We start from the raw sequence: 12,241 nt of genomic DNA, 5'->3' as shown, positions 1-12,241 counted from the left end.
CTCTGATGGGCACATTTTATGTTAGGGGCACTCTGATGGGCACATTTTATGTTAGGTTGCACTCTGATGGGCAAAACAAAACGTGTCCATCAGCGTTGCTCTTAACATAAAATATGCCCATCCGAGTGCCCCCTAACATAAAATATGCCCATCAGAGTACCCCCTAACATAAAATGTGCCCTTAGCATAAAATTTGCTCATCAGCGTGACCCTTAACATAAAATAAGGGACATGCTGATGGGCACATTTTATGTTAGGGGCACTCTGATGGGCACATTTTATGTTAGGTTGCACTCTCTGATGGGCAAAACAAAACGTGTAAATCAATGTTGCTCTTAACATAAAATATGCCCCTCAGCGTGCCCCTTAACATAAAATATGCCCCTCAGCATGCCCCTTAGCATAAAATATGCCCATCAGAGTGCCCCTTAGCATAAAATATGCCCATCAGAGTGCCCCCTAACATAAAATGTGCCCATCAGAGTGCCCCCTAACATAAAATGTGCCCATCAGAGTGCCCCCTAACATAAAATGTGCCCATCAGAGTGCCCCCTAACATAAAATGTGCCCATCAGAGTGCCCCCTAACATAAAATGTGCCCATCAGAGTGCCCCCTAACATAAAATATGCCCATCAGAGTGCCCCTTAGCATAAAATAGGCCCATCAGCGTGACCCTTAACATAAAATAAGGGGCACGCTGATGGGTATATTTTATGTTAGGGGGCACTCTGATGGGCACATTTTATGTTAGGGGGCACTCTGATGGGCATATTTTATGTTAGGGGGCACTCTGATGGGCACATTTTATGTTAGGGGGCACTCTGAAGGGCACACTTTATGTTAGGGGGCACTCTGATGGGCAAAACAAAACGTGTAAATCAGCGTTGCGCTTAACATAAAATCTGCCCATTTGAGTGCCCCTTAACATTAAATATGCCCATTAGAGTGCCCCTTAACATTAAATATGCCCATTAGAGTGCCCCTTAACATAAAATAAGGGGCATGCTGATGGGCACATTTTATGTTAGGGGGCACTCTGATGGGCACATTTTTTTTTTTTTTATGGGGCACTCTAATGAGCACTACAAAATATGCCCATCAATCTGCACACTTTAAAAACCTCCCATCAGCTTTAAGTGCAGCTATGACCACATTGCTTTCTCCCCTTGTGCTCCACATACCTGGAGCCAGGAGCCGAGCCAGAAGCCACAAGCAGGTGGGCGGGGCGCGCACATAATGTCATGCCCCAACTCGCTGCCTGGCTGAATGGGAGCCGCAGTCAGGAGCGGGGGGCAGGGCGCGCGCGCGTGACGTCACGCCCCTACTCGCGGCCCGACAGGACACCGGCCGGGAGCCGCAGCGCGCACACAGCACGTCACTGGTTGCTGGGACACCCGCGGTCCCAGCAAACCATTGAATGAATACAGGAGGCGGCCTCGCGGTCCGGGTGAAAGCATCGTGCGGGCCGCCAATGGACCGCGGGCCGCCATTTAGTGACGGCCGGTATACACTATACAGAAAGGAGAGTAGGGAAGAGGGAAGGTTGAGTTGCCACATAGGTCCAAAGTAGCATAAGGCTAATGTTAAAGCAATATTAAACCCAAAAGCAAACATTTTTATTATATTACCGTTTTACAGTTCTTGGATGTGATGGCTGCATTATTTTATTTTATTTCTATTAGGTTTGCTTTCTGTTATTTTCATCTAGTGATCCAGTCAATAAGTCTGTTTTGCAAAAGAACAAGGTCTCTTTCAGATGTATCAGTTTACAGGAATTAGACCAACCATTTACATAGTTGCATAGTAGTTGAGGTTGAATAAAGACAACAGTTCATCCAGTTCAACCTGTACAGGTGTGTGTGTGTGTGTATCAGTGGCTCGATCATTTCCCATATCCCTGAATGTTGTGATCTGTGAGATGCACGTCCAAGAGTCTTTTAAAAGTAGCCATACTCCCCCAGCTACCACCAATTGGGGAAGAGCGTTCCACATTCTCACCACCCTTACAGTGAAGAACCCCTTACGCAGCTTAAAAAGTAAGTGAGCCAGTGACTCGAGTATAAGCCGAGGGGGGCTTTTTCAGCATAAAAAAAGATGCTGAAAAACTTGGCTCATACTCGAGTATATACGGTAATAAAATTAACTAAATTGTGCAAAAAAACTTTTCTCTGTCGCTCATTGACAGACGCAGTCCTCTTGATTAATATCAAATTGGGTTATACTGCCCTCTACAGGAGTAGGACACTAGACAGAAGGAAAACGTTCTGGCCACACCTTAGGGGCAGTCCCAGAGGGTATATCCTCTCTCTCTCCCTGCTACAGGATGTCAGTTTTTTTCTTTTTAGTCAGGAGTAAGGACCTAAGTTCCTTGCTGGGATCTTTGGTCCTGGCAAGATTTTTTTAGAAAAAATTTTTTAGGCAGCTTTTTTTCTCCAGTTGTTCCTGTGAGATCTTCAAGCAAGTATGCTGAAACTGGGCGACGGGCTGGATGTTGAGATCCAGTGGTCACCCCAGTCAGCCTACGAGCGCGTGCAGGCCCTAGCTCCGCACTGGGTCGGCCGCGACATAGTCCCACTGGACGGGGACTGACCCTGCGAGTTAAACGTCTCGCCGGGACGCCGACGACCAGTTGGAAACTGAGTCACGGCGTCCGTATTGGTCGACAGCCCCCCCACCTCGGTGGAGAGGGGTTCTGTCAGAAGTTGGCGCCCGCCTGTTCCGGTATGGTGAGTAAAATGTTCCCCCTCTCCCCCTAACGGGTTTGTGGGTGGACCCTCATGATCCTGGATCCCCCCTCTATCCTATAACAGGTGTCACAGATCCCCCTCTTGAGGGTGATTTAGAAATAAGAACCAGGCGGCCTGGTTTGGGAGCTGACTATCGGAAGTCACTGTATGAGGGGCACTGTAAAGGGACCATGACTGAAGTCAGTGGCTGGCATTACTGTTAGGATGGCCATGTAAGAAGGTGATAGCATCCTACCTTATACATAAGGTTGCAATACAGGCCGATGCCTGTGCCTGGACTACCGCCATCCGCAGGCCGCACAGGCCGATAAACTACCTTCCGCACTCCGCAGCAGGCCGCTGCCATCTTTCCACAGGGGCCGCCATCTTGGCGTAGCCTCGTGTCTCCAGCATGGGGGCGGCCATTTTGGAAGTGACCAGCTACCTCGAGGAGTAGCATCGGAGGCGCTGGAAGGCGTGTAAAGGGGCGGAGCCGCCTCCTTTACCCGGGAAAAGGATCCAAAAGACTTCCTGTCTGTAAGAGACAGCGCTGAGAGCAGGTTGATAGAAACTTCTGTGCATCAGGTGGTGAGCCTTGGGGTCTCTCTCTCTCTGTGGGGTCCAAAGCAGGTAACACTGAGGGGCGCTGTTGCGCTGGGGGATTACAAAAAGAAAAAAAAAAGTTTTTTTCTTTGCAAATATTTTTTGTTTGTTTGTTTGCTGGCAAGTGTCTTGGATTAATCATGGACCCTGCCACACATGTATCCCCACCTGATCCCCTCGAGGTGGCCGCAGGACCCTCCAGTGCCCCACTTGTGATTGATGCATTATCAGCAGTTTTGGAGTCTTTGGTATCCCGGGTGGAGGTGGCCTGTCAGGGACGGGGGGCAAGAAAGCGACCCCCGCCTACCCCTATTTCATCTGACACTTCAGATACGGATTCTGAGCTTGTCACTGCAGCTGCAGGTCCCTCTGCTGGGGCTGCTGTCTCGGGTACGGTCTCCTCAGACAGTGAGGAGGACGTTTCTGCCTCCGCCATAGCGCAAGAGGAAGCGTTGGTGGACGCACTAGTCATGTCTGTCCGGGAAACCTTAAGTCTTGAGGTTACACCGGCAGAGGTAGCTGATACTGAAATTCGCTTTGGTACCAGCAAGCCTACCAAAATGGCGAAGGTTTTTCCCTTGCCCAAATGTTTTGGTAATCTAATTAAAGAAGAATGGGATCGTCCGAAACGAACCCCTGCTATTTCCAAACGCATTGCTAGGCGCTATCCGTTTGAGGAATCCCTCCTTAAAAAATGGACGGTACCACCAGTGGAGGACGCTCCGTCCTTTAGGGATCCGGTGGATCGAAAAGTGGAAGCGGAATCCCGCTCCATTTTTTCCCTGATAGGGTCAACAGTTAGGCCAGTGGTTGCCATTGGTTTAGTTTCACAAACATTGACAGAATGGACCAAATTGTTACGCCGTGACATAAAGGGGAGAAGTATCCCCCTGGCAGTATCAGATTTGCTAGAGCAGATTATACAAGGGCTACAGTTCATCTGTGACGCCGCCCTGGACGCCACTCCCTTGCTAGGGCGTGCATCTGTTTCAGCAGTGGTCCTCAGACGTGTGTTGTGGTTAAAGTGCTGGTCGGCGGATCAGGGTTCCAAAAAAGCTTTGGCTAATCTTCCTTTTTAGGGGGATCGCCTGTTTGGGGCCACCTTGGATGAGATTATAAAGGATCTCACTGGGGGCAAGAGCACCTTTTTGCCACAGACTGCTAAGGGTAAAGGACCTCGTAACAGACGAGGACCTTCCTTTTCCGCTCATAAAAAGTTTGTTCGTTCCGCTGGGGCGGGCGTTAAGGCGAAGCCCTCCAAAGCCTCTTCAGGGGGTTTCAAAGGGCGCTGGTCAGGTAAACAAAAGTCCGGCTCAGCCAAACCTGAAGATAAGACCAATACAGCCTGAAGGTGCGCCCCCACCCATCTCTGGGGTGGGGGGACGTCTTCACCGGTTTCCGGATCTATGGCTTTCCAGAATCCCGGACAAAGGGGTTCGCGAGGTCATACGGTCGGGATACAAGATCGAGTTTCGATCACTTCTACCGGTGCGATTCTTCCCTTCCAACATTCGACTATCCCCGGATCGCTTAAGAGCTTTGCGGGGGGCAGTAATGGACTTGATGCAACAGGGAGCGGTAGTTCCCGTTCCCTGAGCAGAACGTTTTCAGGGGTTCTATTCGAACCTATTCACAATACCCAGAGAGGAGGGCAAGGTGCGTCCAATCCTAGACTTAAGAGGTACAAGAATTCAAGATGGAGTCCATCTGAACAGATCTGGGCCTAACTTGAGACATCCTTGGCAAGGGTGTGTCTCCTTACGGAGAAGATCTGGAAGATTCAGTGAATGATTCGGATGTTACTGTCCGTCAACTGGTCTTCCCTTCGCATAGGGATCCTGGGACTGATCGTGGCCTTCTTAGAGGCAGTACCGTATGCCCAGTCTCATACCCTAATTCTCCAAAAGGAGATTTTTTTCAAATGGAATCGGAATCCCGATTCTCTGGACAATCGGATCCGGTTGAGCGAGCGGACCAGGGAGTCTCTGGTCCGGTGGCTTCGGTCTCCGATGCTCAGCCAGGGGAAGTCATTTCTTCCGATAGAATCCAGGTTACCGATAAATGTATTGGAACTGAGAGCGATCAGACTTTGTCTGATTTACTGGATCGAGCAGCTTCAGGGCAGCCCGGTTGGGATCCAGTCGGACAAGGCCACGGCCGTGGCTTATGTCAATCACCAAGGGGGAACCAAGAGTGCCCTGGCGGCCATAGAAGTGGCCAGCATTTTTCATTGGGCGGAACGGGTTGTTCCGGCTCTCTCTGCGATATTCACTCCGGGGGTGGAAAATCGGCAGGCAGATTATCTCAGCCGTCAGATTCTGGATCAAGGGGTATAGCCTCTTCATCCAGAGGTATTTCACCAGCTGTGCCTTCATTGGGGCACCCCGGGGGTGGATCTGTTGGCAGTTCGGCTCAACAGGAAGGTGCGGAGATTTGTAGCCCGCTCCCGAGATCCTCGAGCGGACGCAGCAGACACGCTGGTCGCCCCGTGGGGACAGTATCAGCTACTGTATGTCTTCCCTGCTCTCAAGTTGCTGCCGAAACTTCTTCGCAGGATAGAGGTGGAGGGAATTCCAGTTATCCTGGTAGCTCCGGACTGGCCTCTTCCACCCCGGGTACGCCGACTTGGGCAGGCTGGTCGCGGACGCTCCTTGGAGACTTCCTCTCAGGGAGGATCTGCGGTCTCAGGGACCGATCTTCCATCCTGCTTTACAATCGCTGGCTTTAACGGCCTGGCTATTGAGACTCAGGTGCTGAAGGACAAAGGATTGTCAACTTCAGTTATTCCTACTTTAATTAAAGCAAGGAAAGCGACTTCCAGAAAGGTCTATCATCGCACATGGAGGTCTTATATTGCGTGGTGTGAATCCCTTGGATTTCCTCCACGTGCCTATTCGGTGACCCGAATCTTGGCTTTTCTGCAACAGGGGGTTGAGCAGAAGCTGGCCTTGAGTACTGTCAAGGGTCAGGTTTCAGCGTTAGCAATTTTCTTTCAGAAACCTTTGGCTACCCATTCCTTGGTGCGGAATTTCATCCAGGGGTTGCGGCACTTGGCTCCGCCAGTGCGCGCGCCCTTACCACCCTGGGATCTTAATTTGGTGTTGTCGGTTCTTCAGAAACCTCCCTTTGAAAATATCAGGGAGATACCCTTGTTTACGTTATCCCAGAAGGTGGCCTTCTTGGTGGCCATTACTTCTGCACGCAGGGTGTCAGAACTGGCCGCATTATCTTGTCGTTCCCCATATCTGGTGGTTCATAGGGATAAGGTGGTTCTTAGTCCGAATCCATCCTTCCTTCCTAAAGTGGTTTCAGAGTTTCATCTGAATGAGGACATTGTATTGCCTTCCCTGTGTCCTAAGCCCAGTCATCCTCGGGAATGTGCGTTACATTCCTTGGATGTGGTTCGGGCAATCAGGGTATACCTGAAAACTACGGACTCGTTTCGTAAAACGGATTCACTTTTTGTGATCACGGATGGCCCCAAAAAGGGGTTGCCTGCATCTGCCGCGACTATCTCCAAATGGATCAGACAGACGGTGGTACAGGCTTATTCTATTAAGGGTCGGAATCCTCCGTTCCCTGTTAAGGCGCACTCCACTCGGGCGCTCAGTGCTTCCTGGGCCTTCCGCCATCAGGCGTCAGTGGTCCAGGTTTGCAAGGCGGCTACCTGGTCGTCGGTTCATACCTTTACAAAATTTTATAAAGTTGATGTGATGGCATCGTCGGATGCCTCTTTTGGCCGCAAGGTTTTGCAGGTCGCAATTTGAGGAGACCGTTGGTCTACCTCGAGGGTTTATTTCTGTTGGATTTTCAGTTGAGTCTCATCCTTTTGTCTGATGAGCCTTTAAAACTTCTAGTTGGCACCGGTTGGGCCTTCTAGATTGGATTTTGATTTCTGTTATCCCACCCCTCATTTGTGGCACTGCTTTGGGACGTCCCAATTTGATATTAATCAAGAGGACTGCGTCTGTCAATGAGCGACAGAGAAAAATGGATTTTTGTAAAATCTTACCGTAAAATCCTTTTCTCTTAAGCTCATTGACAGACGCAGTACCCGCCCCTCTACTTTTGAGTTGGGTTGGGTTAAATTCTCTGACACTGCTTTGTGACATAACTGACATCCTGTAGCAGGGAGAGAGAGGATATACCCTCTGGGACTGCCCCTAAGGTGTGGCCAGAACGTTTTCCTTCTGCCTAGTGTCCTACTCCTGTAGAGGGCAGTATAACCCAATTTGATATTAATCAAGAGGACTGCGTCTGTCAATGAGCTTAAGAGAAAAGCATTTTACGGTAAGATTTTACAAAAATCCATTTATGTCAGATGTCCATTTAAACAAAATTAAAGTGACTATTCAATGTCTGTGTAATCACGTAATGAAGTCCTTCTGATATATATTGAAATCCTCCATCAGAAAGTAAAGTGATTGGGGTGCTCTTCCACTCGTGACACCTATTTGTGTACTATCTGCTCACCTCCATTCTCAATCAACAGCGCTTGTGGGTATTAAAGATACGATGGCTTGTAATCCTCCTATGTTTGATCCTGATTTTTTTCCTCCTCAGAGTAATACATATAAATCGGGAACCTTTCACCTTTGAATGATCTATTGTCTCCAGACAATGGGTAAATGAAAGGCAATCCTAGTGTAGTATATAAAAATCCTTTATTGGAATAAATGTATCCACTCACATTTAAAACAGGAAATCCAGCCAATCATCAGACAGGCACTCCGTTCGTGTCCCGATACGTCACTCCGGTTTCTTGTGTACACCCTACTCGGTACGTCACAGGTCACGTGACTTCTTCAGGAGATGCAAAAGAAGGCAGTGATGTGATTTAAATATTGTATTAGACGGAAATTACTATAACAGACATATTCGGAAGTCGGTTCTTGTAAAAAACTACGCCTCGTAACCAAACAGTTACGGGCATATTACAATGTAGCACTGACCAGAGTCCCAGCGGCCATACTATTGTTGTCTACTTTTGTTTATGCAAATGTTGATCCGTCTTTAAATTGGAATAAATATATTTGCATTTTGCGATGACATGTTGGCACATACGGTAATATGTAGGCTAATATACAATATATATTGAAAAGAAAGGGGTGCGCTGATTAGGTGAAAGGCTGCAACCAGATGATAGGACGTGTATATGTTTAAAAGTGATGGTGCGCTTTTCTTGAATGTGAAAAATCATATATTGAACAATATATAACAAAAATGGGAAAAAAACCCAATCAAAATCACAGTGATGGGTGAATAGGTGTAAAATAAACAAACAAAATTGTCAAATAACACTCAATGTGACTATACAAATAAACATTAAATTAAAAGTCCATTGAATAATGTGATCCAAAATGTAAAAAATGGTGAAGAGAGTCCAATTAAAAATCAAGGTGATGATGTAGTGTTCCCTCCACCGGGTGAAATGCCTCCTTACCTGGCGGAAAGAAGGTAAGTGCCTGATATTGATATTCTAATATGGAAACCAGTGTTCTATTTCCACCTGCACACGTGCAAGGTCACCCAGGTGATAAATAAATACAAGCCTCTTACCAGATGTAAGAGACAATCAAGCCTCTAAATATCCTGATCATGAGGATGCTTCTTTAACACCATGGATGGATGAAATCATTCACACTTTCTTCCCTCTGTATAAACCAACGTGTGTCTCCTATCCTTTTGGGGTGATGGACTCCCCGCGATGTTCCAAAGTACATAAAGGAATGGATGGGACTAATAGTGCATTACCTCCTCTACTGCCACATCCAGCGATGTCTCCTCTCTATTAGTCCCATCCATTCCTTTATGTACTTTGGAACATCGCGGGGAGTCCATCACCCCAAAAGGATAGGAGACACACGTTGGTTTATACAGAGGGAAGAAAGTGTGAATGATTTCATCCATCCATGGTGTTAAAGAAGCATCCTCATGATCAGGATATTTAGAGGCTTGATTGTCTCTTACATCTGGTAAGAGGCTTGTATTTATTTATCACCTGGGTGACCTTGCACGTGTGCAGGTGGAAATAGAACACTGGTTTCCATATTAGAATATCAATATCAGGCACTTACCTTCTTTCCGCCAGGTAAGGAGGCATTTCACCCGGTGGAGGGAACACTACATCATCACCTTGATTTTTAATTGGACTCTCTTCACCATTTTTTACATTTTGGATCACATTATTCAATGGACTTTTAATTTAATGTTTATTTGTATAGTCACATTGAGTGTTATTTGACAATTTTGTTTGTTTATTTTACACCTATTCACCCATCACTGTGATTTTGATTGGGTTTTTTTCCCATTTTTGTTATATATTGTTCAATATATGATTTTTCACATTCAAGAAAAGCGCACCATCACTTTTAAACTAATATACAATATATAAAAAAATAATGTCCCGGAAGTGAAGCAATATACCATATACATATTAAAATACTGATCTATAATGGCGTAAATCAAAATGGCGTGTAATCATATTAATATATAGCCAAATTTACTATCAATATGACACTAGATCTATCTATCTAAAATAAATCCCTAAATATAGCAACAAAATAAATTAAAATTTCACCACTTTATTAAATCCTATAGCAGCTATATTGAGAATAAAAAGTAAATATTTTAAGAAAAAAATATTATATATTCGTATATAAGATTGGATAAAAAAATATATATAACCTCAAATATTAAAACTAATGTGGGACAAAATCATAATTACCAATTTATTCCTGTAAACAGTAAAACACCTATATTAAAATATTATAATTTAAAATCAAGATATCTCATCCACCTATGATAATGTCAGAATAAATTTAAAGGGAGAAATGTATATGTGTAGAAATAAACATCTTACGTGGTGGGTCTACTACTGTCTTTACTATTTTATTTCTTAACCACTTGCCGACTGCCTAACGTAGATCTACGTCGGCAGTCAGCCTCTCACAGGCAAAGGGACGTTGGTCTACGTCGCTAGCCTGTGAGGCTCTGGGGAGCGAGCACGTGCCGCCGGAGGCGCGCTCCCGCTCGCGGGCACTCACGATCGTCCGTTAGAGTGGGGAGAAAGGCAGGCGGCTAATTTAAACACAGCCGCCTGTCATTCTCCCCTGTGTAAGAATGAAGATCATACGGTTCTACTATGTAGGACCGTTGATCTTTGTTCTTACACAAGTAGCCACATCCAATCACAGTTAGAAACACGCCCCTAGGGACACACTTAACCCCTCCCTCTCAAATAAAGTTAACCCCTTCCCTCCCCAGTGTCATTTTACAGTAACAGTGCATATGTATAGCACTGATTACTGTAGTAATGTCACTGGTAACCCCAAAAGTGTCAAAAAGTGTCCGATCTGTCCGCCGCAATGTCGCAGTCCCGCACAAAAAAATCGCAGATCGCCGACATTACTCGTTAAAAAAAAAACAACAAAAATGACAAAAATCTTTCCCTTAGTTAGGAAATGCAATAACTTTTGCGCAAACCAATCAAAATACGCTTTTTGCAATTTTTTTTTTTTTTTACCAAACATATGTAGCAGAAAACAAATTGGCCTAAAATGTTAAATTTTGATTTTTAAATTTTTTTTTTGGGAATTTCATATAAAAAATGTGAAAAATATTGTTATTTTTGCAAAATTGACGCTATTTTTTTGTTTATAGCGCATGATCAAAAAACCGCACAGATGATCAAATACCACCAAAAGAAAGCTCTGTTTGTGGGAAAAAAAGTATGTGAAATTCGTTTAGGTACAGCGTCGCACGACCGCGCAATTGTCCGTTAAAGCAACGCAGTGCGGAATCGCGAAATAGGCCCTGGTCAGGAAAGGGGTAAAATCTTCCGGGGCTTAAGTGGTTAAGGTCGGAGCTTTCTTATTCACAAACTTGGGTTGTTCCGGTAGTGCACTTTGAAGGTGTTTGTCTATTTTTAAAATATGCCAATGTTTTTTATTATTCTTTCCACTTTTATGCATTGTACATTATAATCCAGAATGATGGAAACTAAGTCTGTATGTGTCTCATTTTTATTTTTATCCTTCATTAAGATAGTCCTATCTACATTTTCTACTTCTTGTATCTTTTCTTCAATAATTTTTTTATCATAGTCTTTATTAATAAATCTTTGTCCTACCTTTGCCTGTTCTCGAAAATCTTCTTGCTTCATACAATTCCTTCTTAATTAATCATAGCAACTGTCCTTTTGGAATGTTATACAACCAATTATTGTGATGACAGCTGTCTGTTGGCAAATAACTATTCCTATCGACACTTTTTAAGTGGGTTTTCGTGGTCAAGTTGAAGGATAAAAATGAGACATATACGGACTTTGTTCCTATCATTCTGGATTATAATGTACAATACAAAAAAGTGGAAAGAATAATAAAAAAAACATTGGCATATTTTAAAAATAGACAAACACCTCCAAAGTGCACTACCAGAACAACCTAAGTTTGTGTATAAGAAAGCTCCGACATTAAAAAAAAAAATAGTAAAGACAGTAGTAGACCCATCACGTAAGAGGTTTTCCTTTTTTACTGGTAAATGGTTCTTTCCGTGCAAGAGATGCTATGCATGCTTGAGAACAAAACTCCCTAATGAGAAAAAATTTGAATTTAAATCTACGAGTAATGGGTCTTTATTTAGAATCCAAGACTTCAAAAGTTATAATACAGAAGGAGCTGTGTATGCACTTGAATGTAGCTGTGGCTTGCAGTATATAGGTGTACTAAAAGATTACTCCGGATAAGAATTAAGGAACATGTACAAAACATACTAAAAGGCTATGAGAAGCATAGCGCTTCAAAACACTTTGATGTAGTTCACCAAAGAGATCCTTGTCTACTTACATTTTGGGACATTTTTACTAGGGATGCACCAATCCGACTTTTTTGGACCCGATACCGATATCTGG

The 12,241-nt window shown here is 44.8% G+C and overlaps 1 protein-coding gene across 1 annotated transcript in view; it reads left to right on the top strand.

The window, feature by feature from the left end:
- The window catches only part of LOC309545945 (protein argonaute-3), a 268,246-nt gene that overhangs the window by 67,372 nt on the left and 188,633 nt on the right, over nt 1-12,241 (top strand). The gene's annotated exons all lie outside the window — the stretch shown is intronic.

The sequence above is a fragment of the Pelophylax lessonae genome (genome assembly GCF_965119305.1).
Source record: "Pelophylax lessonae genome assembly, chromosome: 2".
Classification (NCBI taxonomy): Eukaryota; Metazoa; Chordata; class Amphibia; order Anura; family Ranidae; genus Pelophylax; species Pelophylax lessonae.
The sequence above is the reverse complement of the archived record's forward strand: the minus strand, read 5'-3'. Positions and strand labels throughout refer to the sequence as shown.